We start from the raw sequence: 10,535 nt of genomic DNA, 5'->3' as shown, positions 1-10,535 counted from the left end.
CTCCGTTCTTTGTTCCGGGCTTTTCTGGTGCGTCTTCCTTCTTTAGCGCCTTTTTTCTTTTTGCTTTACCGGGCATAAGCTTCAGGATCTTTTGTAAACATGCTGCTTTTGTGCGCCTTTGATTCTGAGTTTTGGATGGCCTATTGACATCAGCATCTATTGAGTGATACTCTGGAATCTGTGGTCCTGTTGCATGCGGCATCCGTTTGTGAAGGCATCTCTTCTCTGTTCTCCGAGCATTAATGCTTTATCCTTTTCCTTAGATGTTTCCTGCACATTGCTTTATGTTATTTCCTGTCTTACAGTTTACGCAAAGGAAAAGAGTAATGATAATAAAGATTGACATGAAAGCTTTAAGCTCTTATGAATGCATAATCATGACACCCATAACGAACTAACTCTTCGAAAAACACAAAACTGTCCTTCTTGAATACTTTGGCGTACAATCATTAATTTCTTTTAAGGCGCGCGCCCAATTTTGGTCTACGGACAACTTTCCTTGAATACTGCGCCGAGGAAATTTTGCGATGGGTGATTTCTGCGACTCGCATCGCAGCATCGCGGATCGCGTTGTCAAGATGTGTCATCGCAGAAATTCATGATCACATTTATCGCAAATCGCATTCATCGCAGATCGTAGATCACGCTTAGTCATTCAATCATTGTGTGCTGCTTATGCGATGTTGCGATATGCGACGTCGCATATCGGCCGTCGAAGATTCCTTAAGTTTTTTTTTTATTTAAGAGCGCTTCATAATGTATGCGATGCGATGAATTTCGCGTCGCTTCTTCGCAGCTTATTATGCTCATAGGAAAACGTTTCATTCTCTTCTCGCGATGCGATACAGTTTTAGGGAGTTAAATACAAAATTTTCATAAAATGTTTTTTGGATTTTTTATTAAGGGTCCCCATTTGCTTGGTGTTATTGCTAATACCAAACAAAGAGAGGTGTTGTTGGTGGCCACAACAATGGCGATTCACTGGGAAGAACCAGTTATCTCTGCTTTTCTATTGAATTTTAACTTCTAAAGCAGAAAAATTTTCATAAGTCTTAATTTTGTTATGGACAAATAGAGTACATTATGCCTTATCTTATCAATGATATTTTGTTTCAACCTTTTTCTATTCCAATTGTTTGCTTCCTCAGGCTTTGTCCTTGTATTTACATCAGAAATTACTTGGTCTTTTAAAGATAAAATAAGGTCTTATCTGCGTGCTGGCTTTTAAAATATGTTCATTTGTCGTAGGTAGAGCCTCTGCTGCCAGCAGGCATCCATAGCCTCGACAGGGTTACCTGTTACCCAACAACGATCCTTTATCTTACTTAAGGATATTTACAACTTTTCAGAGAAAAACCCATTTTGACACTTTTTCCTTTTTTATTCTCTAAAGAACAATGTCTTGGTTTGGTGGCCAAATTATGACACAGTCATTCACTTGATTTACACTTTTGCTGAACAAGCTGGCTCGTGATGAGACCCCTTGTCTTTTGATTGCAACAATCTTGAGTCGTTGCCCTGTTTTGGTGGACAGTATTGGCAAAGTCAGCAAGTTATAATATCTGTGATCATGATAAGCCGGCTCGTGATGAGACCTCTTATTCTTTGAGATATAGTGTTTTCTCGGATTGTTCCTCTGAATGCTGCGATTTCCTTTAGCAGGGAGGAAGTCATTGTTTTTCTTTAAGAAAGCTCTGGATGACAATAATAGAGTTTGAAAACAGCAGTTTTACAGAGAATATTTATTTTATTATTGATACCTTCATTGTGCTGATATAAAACAATTTTTTGCCAAAGGTTGCTTTCATCAAATTTTTTGAAGTTGAAACTAGTATCATATCTAGGCTAAAGTTAACTCTATCTGTCAATAATAAAGATCCGATTTTTTGAAAAATTTTACTATTTGTACAAGCGAAAAAGCTCAAAATCTGATAGAGAATTGGTGTCCTTTTTTTTTTTGTGAACTCCTGTAGTAACCATCTACAACGGGTTTTATTTATAAGAAAGAAAAAAGAAAAAACTAAAACTATCCTACAAAATAGAAGAATAATCTTCTATGGAAAATATATTTTAAGGATCTGTCCATTAACAGGCAAAGAATCCCTTCTACCTGCTAAATCCTGCAACACAAACGTTGATGGGCGTATGACTTCTACAATCTGAAAAGGACCAAGCCACATCTTCTGAAATTTTGTATGTTTGCCCTTTTCTTCGTGAGCCTTATCCCATTTCAAAACTAAATCTCCCATCTGAAAATTTTTTCTGGTAATTATGCTCGAGTCAAAAGAGGATTGTATTAGCGCTTGGTGATGAGCATGGGTTTTCTTAGCTTGTTCTCGTTGTTCTTCTAATTTAATTATTTCCATTTGCCTTAGTTGTATGGAAGAAGTAGATACTTCATCGACAAGGTTAATTTTAGGGGCGAATAATCGCCCAAAGGCGAAATTTAAGGCTTTTTATATTTTAATGGGGCGAATTTTTAATTAAAATAGTAAAAACTTTTTTATATAATTAGCCCATATTTTATTTAAAAATTAATTTATTTTTTTATTTTAGCCCAGGGCGGATAAACTAACCGAATCGTATTTTATCAAAATCGCCCCATTTTGATATTTGCTCCGGGTTTGGGAGAGCAAAATCGCCATTTCTGATTTACAGTTTGGGTTTTCTGGTTTGGGAGTGGTTTGTGAGGGTCGATTTGGTCCCGGGAGTGGTTTGTGAGGGTCGATTTGGTCATGAGATGTTAGATTTGTTTTGAAATGGAGAGCGGAGCTTAATTTGTTTTCAAATGGAGGGCGGCTCCCTGTTTTCACGGATTCAGCCCGCTGTTTTGGTGTATATGGCTCCCTGGTCCCTGTATAAAAATGGTTTTGAAATAGGTTTTTTCATCCTAGTTCACAAATCTAAATGTTCTCTTGCATTTTCAAATTTCAATCCGCTTATTCTTCTCTTGTTTTGGTATCCATTGTTTCTTGGATTTGAACGGCTCATGCCACTGCAGCAGCAACAACAACAGTCGGTACTTGACAGAATTGTTGGCTGAGCGCGAGAAATTAGGCCCCTTTATGCAGGTCCTGCCCATCTGTAGCCGGCTTTTGAATCAGGGTAAGTTGGCTTCATATGTCTTGTTTTTCTTCAAGTTTGAAGTACAGGAGAAGATAGTTGCTGAGTCTGCCAGTATTTGGATGTTTGCAGTCTGCCAGTATCCCAAGATGAATATTGTGATGGAGAAGGCAACTTCCTGCTTCTGATTCCCATGTATTGTTCGTGTTGGAAAGATCTAGGCAATGATTGTTGTATTGTTCATATTTTTCATTCAGCTTGATCTCGGTACAATTGTCTCAAATGTCTTTTATGGTGAGAGGGAGCGTTATAGTCATGTTGCCAAGTATGGGTTGGTTCATAGGGTTGAGTGGGGGAATTGGGTGTTTTCTTGCCTGAGTCATGGGTCAGTTAGCACTATTTATATCAAATGTGGCCTGAATGCTGTTTGAAACTGGAGATACTGATGACCTCAATGATGTGAAAAATTGGAGATACCGTATGGCCTCAATGGTGTTTGTAATCAAAATATGGATTGAACACAGTGTCTGTATAGACTGTAGTTCAAGTTTTGTATAGACCTTTTGAAAAGTTTTCGAGGCAAGCAATCTGTTGTATTAATATTGTCTGATTTGTAATAGAGAAACTGCTATGAGGTGCTTTGGACTACTTGGGAATGATTTTTTGTCTCAGATGTCGATAGTCTGTACTGTGGTAGACAATAAGATGATTTCTTTTCTCAGGGATTGCAATTGCTTTCCGGAAGATGGGGTATACCTGTTCATGGTACTTCTTTCGACATCAAGTTGATAAACCTTCCCTTAGACTTGAGTTTTGTTTGGTTCTTGTTCGTTGGGTGATGATAAAAAATGTAATATTCATTTGTATTTGTTGATTTTATACTCATGGAACTTGTTTCTTATTGTACTCAGTTCTTTTGATGCAAGAAAGAACAACAGAATAGAAAATGTTACCCAATGTTGAATCAGTTCATCTCCAAATTTCATATACTTTTTTCACTGTAATTTGGCATGTGAAGTGACGTGTTTAATGCCGGCAGAGCAGACATTTCAGTGATGTGCGGAGAGCTCCTGCCAAATGAAAACCCTTGTTTGCATTGTTACAGGTAAACACTTTGATAGGGTTCTGATTCAAGGGAGAGTTCTTTTCGATTGGGAAGAGGAGTTGGGGAAGCCTAAGACGAAGGCCAGGAAGGGGGGTGAATTAGGTCGTAGGGTTCTGCCATTGAGTCCTCCACTAGTTCTTCAACCCAAAAATGATGACAATTTAGGCAATTCTTCTATCTGCAAGAGAAAGGTAGGGTTGTTTCAGAATATCAAAGATTTCCTGTAGGGCAAACACCTAGGGAAATCGACAAAGCAGCAACACAAACGACGTTCAACATTAGGGGATTTAATACTGGGTATGGTGGTTTCTAAGGTGTAGTAGTTGTACATGGGAAGCTTGAGTTTGGTGTGGTGTCGATCCTGTGCCTAGTGCATGCAGGAATATTTTGAAGATATGCAGTGAATACATTCCATATTATACTGCTTGGGAGTGCAGTAACGACTTTGCAAGAAATTTCATTCCCATACATGTTTTGGACTATTAAAAATTTCTACAACAAACTATATCAGAGCAAAATCACTCTACTACAGATTGAAATAAAACAGTATGAATGAATGCAACTACAAAACAAATGTATCCACGCTATCAATCAAAATCAGTGATTGATCACTAGAGAAGAATCCTTTCGGCGTGGAAGAACACTAGGAAATACATTAATGAAAAACTAATTTACAGACAGCTCATGGGCCCTAATACTAGCAAGAAGAATGATATGCTCTATTGTGTCTACGTTTTCATTGTGATAAGAAACTTTTTTCAGCCCGTGCTACCTCCTTCTAACTACAGCCTCCCCTCTCTTGCTACCATTGTCACTTCCCAAAATTCTTCTTTTCTAAATGTGTTTGGTGAGACTGCTGGGAACATGGCATGAAGCCTCGTGGCTTTGTTTCTCACTATTTTAATAATTATGAGGAATCATAACTTACTTGTAAGGGTAGAGTAGCTCTTCTTTATAACTCTCAAAATACTGCCAGAAACTAGGGTGGATTTTTATAATTTATAAGGATTTCACAAAAAAAAATCATGTAGAGAAAATCTAACATTTTGGTACAAATAAATATTATGTAAAATGAAAAAATATTATCCCCTAAAGTTTTCTCTGCAGCTAACTCTTAGTTAAGTTTTCTCTGCAGCTAACTCTTAGTTAACCCTTGAGGAGGTGTGACATCGAACCACAGAATCTACGGACCTGCTACCTTCACTCTGAATTCATGTAAATGCCAGGTTATTGGCTTATGAAGGTTCCATATGATAGCAACATGAAGTTCCCTTAGATTGGTCAATGGAGCAACAAAGCCTCTGAACTTCCTACCACTTCCTTGGTCCATTCTGCCCCCCACTGGCCCTGATAGGGTTGCAGAAGATTTTTGTGCTGCTTACACAACTGATCAAAAACGATGCTAGTTTAAAACTATAATTAGGATTTGCATAGTTTTCAATTATTTTAAACTTCCTTAACAACCAAAATGGCTCTAGTTGGTCTTGCGGTTGGGTAGCCAGCAAGTCCATAACCACCCTCTCCAGTGCCCTTAGTATGCACTGGAAGTATAGACTATCTGCCATCAGAATACTCTGCAATTACATGGAGGAACCTATATTGTGTTTTAAAGTTGTCCATGGTGTAAAGTAAGTCCCAAGATTAAGGCATGGTGAAGGCTGAAACGATCCTATATCTGATTGGGAAACGCTCAAAATTAGCCAAATGATTAGAGTAATACACGACTGAGGCATGGAATCAAACTGAGCCAAATAAGATAAATACATTACTGAGGAAAAAAAGAAGGAGAAGTGTTCAATGAATGGATCCTGCAATGTTACCCACTCATCATGAGTTGATTTTCCCACTTGCTTCCTGACCCTTGTCTAAGAATTAGTTGTATGTGGGATCCCAAAACCTCTGATATTCAAAGGAATGATCTGTAATGAATCTAATGTGATTTGAACATCAATCAGAAATAATTTTATAAGTTTATGTGTGCCATAGTAGTTCGAAAAGCTTCTCTAACCATAACATGTTCTCCGTATACATGATAGATGTCAGTCATGGAGGGCTTCAATTCTTTATGGTAGTAGGTAATTTTTATCCCAAAAAACCTGCTTTGGCTGTGAACCTTTTGAACTTTGAGCAAATGATAATTTTTTCTAATCTGTTGGCATATCATTTATGCCTTGTAAGTGCACATTTTCTTGAACAAAAAGACTCCTGGTAGCACTGAAACAATACAAAAGACACAAAATATAGGTTCTACTCCATCAAAGGTGGGAACTGTACAAGGAGCTATGAATGCAGGGTGTATTAATACATCATCTCAGAAGAGTTCTAAGTCATCTACCAATGCAACTCCTCCTTGTTATCTAGTCAAGGCAACTGTCAATCACAAGAAATTGACTGATAGCAAAATTTCATGGGATGCACTGCCATCCAGTTTTGTTGGACCTGGAAAGGTAGTTTCTCTTTTTTACATTGATTTTCCTTAGAAGCATATCTTCCCTGTATGGCTAGTTAACAGAAACTCATATGCGTTGGCTTAGTATCAGTTTTGATTTTGATTTTGTTTATGATGTTCATTTCAGGAAGCTCTGCAACGATTAGATGCATCTCTTTCAGCTGCAGTAGAAGCCTTACAAGAAGCATCATCAATAGAAAGTGTTATTTGGTGTTTAAGGTAATTGCTGACATGCTTGAAAGAGCCATCTGCATTTGTCATTTATGTATGACAATCAAGCCTACTATTGTAACAACACTGTAATTCATACCATGAATATACGACTGTTATATGTTTAGCAAAATTGGAGTCATAGACACATCAATACCCACTGCTGCCACTTCTCATGATCATATGTTAACAAATACATCTGTAGACACATCAATATCCAACACTGCAACTTCACGTGTGAAGATGTTCTTGAGTATGTTTTGAGAGGAAAATATTTTATGTGATGTGAGTAAATTTTGGAGTGGAAAATACAGAGGATGGTAAAAAAAATTCAAACAAAGCATGCTATTTTCCAATTGTTGGGGTTAAATCCCTTAAGCAGGGAGGCAGTGTCAACTCATGTGTTAAGTACAACCCGAAAGATTATCATTGAATTCGCAAATCTGTCATAGGTTTCATGTGTTATTTCTTGGTAAGGGTAAGCGATTTTTTCATCCTCGGAGAGCTATAAACCCCAACGCTGCATTATTGGAGTAAATTCTAGTTTAATCTGAGGGCTGTCAAACTTGGCCACATGATCAGGGCTCTATATTATTGGGGTTTGAACCTGGCTCATTATTCTGGAGATGCCCTGCCAGACAAATTCACAAGATTCTTTGTATTAATATGGTGAAATTTTCTACAACAAAGTAAGAAGTGAAAAACACACTTACATAACAATATTGGTGCTTAAGGAATTAGCCATACTAAAGTGTCAATGGAGCCTTAGGGGTGACTTTGAAAATAATAAATGATTCTATACAGCTATTATTCTATTTGAGGCAACCATTATTATCAAAGTTTGCATTCATGACTGAGGCGTCTCAGGTTAGTTTGTAATTTTGTATTGTTTATGTTGTTTCTAGAGATCGGTCAGCTTTTGTTTTTTTGGTTATTTTGTTTGTTTGTTTTTTTTTTTTTTTTCAATTTCACTTTTCAAACTGATAGTATGCCTTCCAATGTTGAATGGGAGTGCCTTAAGGAAGCTCAATCGATCAGAGAATCTCTTTTTGCTCATGGTGATGTTCTATCTACATTAGCAACCAAAAATAACCACATACCCTATAAGTTTGTTGCATTGCAACTATCTAAAGGGTTCAAAAGAGTTTCACTATTGTTCATTTGTACTTTCTTTTGCATATGCTATCTCTTTTTGAAATCAGATTTAATAATGACACGACTGTTGTTTTTGGTGATTTTAGGATTTCTAAGCTTACAAATTTTCTCCAAGATTCATTAGGTGCCATTCCAATACCTTTTCTCTTCATGTCCTTTTTCCTTTAAGTTGATTGAACTTTGCCACCAGTGTGAGGGGCATAGAACTAGGTCCAACGTGGAAAAAAATTGAATCTTGTGAGCTTTTGAAGTATAAACAAATGGTGCTTTCAAATAAATCGATTTTACATTGCTAGTTAGCATACAATTAGAATGATTTTGCATGCATCTTTTCAATGAGTATTGTTATTGAATTCATAACATTCCCTATACATTAGGCTGGTTAGGCTATTCCTGAAAGTGTGAATGCCTTTGTGTAGTTTGAGAAGGCCAAACAAGAAGGAAAGCTAAAGGATGACATGATGCAAAAGTATAAACAAATGGTGTTTTCAAATAAATTGATTTTACATTGCTAGTTAGCATACAATTAGAATGATTTTGCATATATATTTTCAATGAGTATTGTTATTGAATTCATAACATGCCCTGTACATTAGGCTCGTTAGGCTATTCCTGAAAGTGTGAATGCCTTTGTGTAGTTTGAGAAGGCCAAACAAGAAGGAAAGCTAAAGGATGACATGATGTAGAAGATGGATGAAAATATGCATAAATTGGACGTGAAACTTAAGGGAAGAGAAAAACTTTGTAGAAATTTTCAAGAAAAGTTATTGATTGTGCATTCATTTTTTCCAGTACATGTGATGGTCAGGAAGTTCATTTCTAGAGTGCATTAAAGATCTTGAAGTTCTGTAGGTAAAAGAACTAGAAGGACAACTTGAAGCCAGGCTCACAAAGCAACAACAACAATGGGAGAAGGAGATCATGCAATATAGGGAAAAATTCAGAGGAAATGAGAAGATGTGTAGGAAATCTTCAAGAGAAGGTAATCCTTATTTTAATTTTTTATTTAACTTTCTTTTTAAGGCTAAAGTTTTCATTTGTTTGATTCAGTGTACTGAAGTAATATTTTTCCTAATATTACTAGTCATGCAAGTAAAGGATATTGAAGCACAACTTTAGGCCAAAGTGAAAGGGCAATGATTACAGACACAAAAAGAACTAGAAGAGAAAACTGAAATTAGACTCAAAGAATAGAGACAACAATCAGAGAAGGGGAGATTGCAATATCTGGAAAAACTTAAAGGAAAAGAACAGATGCCCACCACTAGTCCATCAGTTAAGGGGATTCATAACTTGCAACATATGTTGTATTGTCTGAGGGGTTTGGAAATCAAGGGAGAGTTTAGGAGGCCAAACATATTTTTCTTGAGTTTTTGTGAAAGGGTTGTTTGAGTGAGGACTCAGGAGACTCACGGTTAGTTTGAGCAACCACAATCTTATATGTTTTTTTGGATGTTTTCTTTCTCAAGGATCTAAAAAATGGTCTTATAGAATTAGTAATTATCTTTCCATCCTTGTTTTGCAGACCATTTATAAACATTATCACAACAATGGTAGTCTTACATTGAAAGAATTCATCATTTTGTTTGGAGTGTTTGAATTGTTTTTGTCATAATTTCCAGACATCCATTCTTTGAGATGGGTGCTTCAATGTACAGATTCAGCACTGCTGAATTTGCTACCACAGCTATTGGTTTCTCTTTATATGATGGTACTCATCTCTATCCCTCAGAAACTGATTATTGTAAGAACTTATGGATATGTCTCTTTGAGTTGCATGTATCTTTGTTTTGGGTTAATTTGATCTTTGGCTATATAATCTCTTTAGGGAAAGATTTTATCATAACCAACATGCCACTGACAAATATTTGGGATGACCACGCATTGGATGCCATGTTGAGAATTCAATAGGGAAATGAATATGTTAATTCTATTTAACTTGATAATTGTTTGTTTTTCCATTTTTTCTTATTATCTTTCTTCCTTATTATTATAATGTGAGATACATTTGAGTGGAATTGTCCTTAGCTCAATTGTAATCGCAGCGCTATGTCTTTATTTAAATTCAGTGACTGCAAAAAAATATAATGGGTGTGGATGGTTTCTAAGGTTGAAAAGGAGATGTCAATATGGTGTAATAGATGGTTATCATCAAGGGGGATAATTTAGTGCTGGTGAAATCCCTATTTGAAGCCATCCCTGTGAGCAAATGCAGACCCCAATGGTTTATCATCCTCCACCTGCCTTGGTAATGGTCTTATTTTTGAGTTTGGGTGTTTCATTTTATCTAATTTTCCTCTCCCTTTATTTATTTGTCTTGTCATGTCCCAACCATTTATGCAGGCACTTAAGGAATTGAAAGAGAGTACTTTGATACATTTGAGAAGGAAAGGGCCAGTGAACTAGGTTTCTTTGGTTTTTAGTGCATTTGTTTGCATTCTATATTTGTAGAGATTACATCTCAGATTAAACTTTGAGTTGGGCTCATGCTCTGGCCATCAAAGCATTTGAATGCTGGGGGTTTTACACCCCTTTAAAGTTTTGCAGCGATCT

General features: G+C 36.6%; 1 long non-coding RNA gene across 1 annotated transcript; it reads left to right on the top strand.

Annotated features, from left to right (window-relative positions):
* Window positions 1-6,744: 6,744 nt before the first annotated feature.
* On the top strand, window positions 6,745-9,235 carry LOC149267020 (uncharacterized). The gene is made up of 2 exons (XR_016253048.1): window positions 6,745-6,836; window positions 8,621-9,235. It is a non-coding gene; the product is annotated as an uncharacterized LOC149267020 (long non-coding RNA).
* Window positions 9,236-10,535: the final 1,300 nt, after the last annotated feature.

The sequence above is a fragment of the Pinus tabuliformis genome, chromosome 6 (genome assembly GCF_031772625.1).
Source record: "Pinus tabuliformis cultivar Carrire ecotype Pingquan chromosome 6, CPIR1, whole genome shotgun sequence".
NCBI lineage: Eukaryota > Viridiplantae > Streptophyta > Pinopsida > Pinales > Pinaceae > Pinus > Pinus tabuliformis.
Note: the sequence above shows the minus strand (reverse complement) of the source record. Positions and strands in the feature narration are given on the sequence as shown.